This window comes from Coffea arabica, chromosome 6c (genome assembly GCF_036785885.1).
Source record: "Coffea arabica cultivar ET-39 chromosome 6c, Coffea Arabica ET-39 HiFi, whole genome shotgun sequence".
Taxonomy (NCBI): domain Eukaryota; kingdom Viridiplantae; phylum Streptophyta; class Magnoliopsida; order Gentianales; family Rubiaceae; genus Coffea; species Coffea arabica.
In genome coordinates, this window is record NC_092320.1 from 42,105,109 (window position 1) to 42,108,098 (window position 2,990).

Genomic DNA, 2,990 nt, shown 5'->3' on the forward strand with positions numbered 1-2,990 from the left:
TAACAAAACTAGTAAACCATGGCCAATCAGTAAGCATCACATGAGGACAGAAAATTCACTATAAAACTGAAAATTCCATAATACTACTTCAAACTATGAAATATTCTCACAAAACTACATCTTTAACAACTCTAATCCACTAATTTGCAATTATTAAGAGCAAAGAGGGATTTCTTAGACAAGTTACCTTAGAACCACTAGAAAGATTTAGTACTTCCTCCACAAAAATCACTCCACCAACACCTCTAATCCTCCTTAGTGAATGCTTGTATGGAGTGGTTTGCAAAGTTATTGCGTAAAACTCAAGATTGAAGCAAGTTTGGTAGCTAAAGATTGAAGTAGTCTCCCTTGTTCTTCCTCTCAAGGTGGCCGGCCAACAAGACAAGGAAATGAAGAGATTTTTGGTCAAAAAATTGATTTTAGGAAAGTTATTAAACCTTGGTCAAAGTTGGTTGTATTTTCGCCACTTGTCGCAATGAGATGAAATCTTAAAATTATCTTTTCTCTCTCTTATTCTTGGTCAAAGATGGTGGCTGTTTATAGGATATTTGAGGGTTAATTTTGCTGAAATAAAGTGAGAAGATTAACCTAATAAAGTAGTGTTCAAGTGATGTACTCACTCGATAACAAACAGTACCCGTCAATTCGAGCCGATTTTCCTTTTGCATATACTAGAGTTTTAACTCATAATTCACTAACTTATTATTATCACTTCCAATCATACACTTAACATCATCTAAAACTCGTCCTAAATCACTAAATTTGATACACACTCCGTACTGAATAACCACACTACGAAAAGGCGTCAAAACCCTAATTAACGATAACTTGAAAACGAAAGGAAAAACCCTTGATTCTATGTTTGTTTACACTTATTGTGGGGTGAATGAGTTGTAAGGGTATTATAAAGTAATAAAAGAAAATTTTAAGAAAAATATAAGGGATTTTACAAGTCCTCACACTCTCTCCCCCTTAAGAAATTTCGTCCTCGAAATTTTCTTACCACTAGAAGCTATCCAAATCTTAGTTAAACGGTGAATTACGGGAATCATACCTTCTACATCCTCAAGCGAGTCAGGGACCTGATGTTGCTCTAGGGAATACACCCGAGCCGGTACTTTTGATCTAGTACTTTCCCCTTTCAACTGTCCAAGGTTAGTCTTAATTGGTTGCTGGGTCCCTTTCCCTTCTCGCAATCGAATTGGGCAGTTAGCAATCTGATGATTGGCACTCCCACAGCGCAGGTATTTTCCCTCTTTCTTCCAACATTATTCTCTGTGTGATTTGGCCCCCCGCAAAATTTGCAGGGACCACAGAATGCAGAAGACGAGCCTTCCTGTGAGGCACCACTTGGTTCTCACCCAACTTGTCCACCTCTGGCCTGGGCTCCCCTTGACTCTCTAGGATGTCTTACTCCTCCAGTTCCCCTTCCAGACTTGGGAGGAGTACTTTCATTCTCTTGTCCCGAAGGCCATCCCCGTTTCTTCACTTGGAAGGTTTTAACTTGAAGTCTCGCATTTTCAACTCGTATGGCTTTCTCTACGGCATCACTAAATGTATTGATCTGGGCTACGGCTAAATCCTTTTGAATCTCAACATTCAACCCTTGAATAAATCGCCATATCCTCTTTTGCTCAGTCACAATACGTTCTAGAGTGAACTTCTCAACATTACTGATCCAGATACTACACCCTCGGATACACCAGATGATGACTACCAGTGGGCCTGGAATGACATTGATATGGAAGGGTCCCAAGTCCAATCTTGTCCAAGTGCAGTAATTTATAAAGAAATGGATCATACCACGGTTTGAGCTCCCTGACAAAGTTTAATAAACTCATCCTCCTTTTGCTCTTGAATTAGAGGAGGAAAATACTTGGCATTGAACTCTCTCATGAAATTGACCCAAGTCCATTCCACCAAGAACGGGTTGCTCCCTCCAACTGGAAGATAGCAAATGTTACTTGTCTCTCTTCGGTATAATGCAAGGCAGCGAAAATGTCAATCATTTTCTTCAACAACTTCTCGACCACATCTGGGTCTGGTCCTCCAATAAATTGTGGTAGAGAGAACTTTTGAAATCGTTCGAGAACCTTATCCTCGCCCTCTATATGGTTTCCAAGGTTTCCAGGTTGGAGAATAGGGTTTTGGCCCTGGCGTTCCACTACATGGGCCAACAGATCGGTCATACGCTGGATAGCGGCAGCTACCTGAGCATTAGAATCCACTCCAGGTTCAGGGTTTGGTTCCGACATTTGTACACGAGTACCCTCTTCAGTCAACGGTTGCCTAGAGCTGCGCCCACGGCCTCGTCCACTACGAGTGCCCTCCTTTTGGTTTAACCAGTCTAGGGTCGAAGCGCGAATATAATATTAAAACAAATGTATACAAGTACAAGTGACAAAAGAAGACACAACTCAAAAGGCAAGTATATATATAACACATCTTTATCAAATAGATTACACAGTAGTAGTCAGTCAGATACAAGCAAAAAGAATTCCATGAAAGTATCGAGGTCATTCAAAAGTATAATGCACAAATTAGGCCAAAAGTACAAAACAACTAACTGAGAACTTTCCCTAACTATCCCTCACAGGGAATCAAAACATGACTCAAAGGAGCCCTAACCTAGTTCCCAATTGAGCCAACGTACTCTCCCCCTTATGGGTTAATCATACTTAATGGTACCCTAACACATCACACGAACTTCCATAGAATCAAAGTTCTAGTTCGCCCAAGTTATTTCTAGCCTAAGCTCTCATCTTTAGTATTCGGGCACAACTTGAGCTGGCCAGTCCCAAGAGTAAATTATCTACATCTTAGATTCCTACCTGACATACATATTTATTATCTCAAAGTACCATGATAAAGGTTTGAAACCTATAACATTTCACGATCCATAGCGTATGCTCAAAAGAGCACTTAGTCCTTTACACTTATTCATCACTTGGCCCAAGCTCACTTCGAACAGAGACCACGTGAAGCATCTC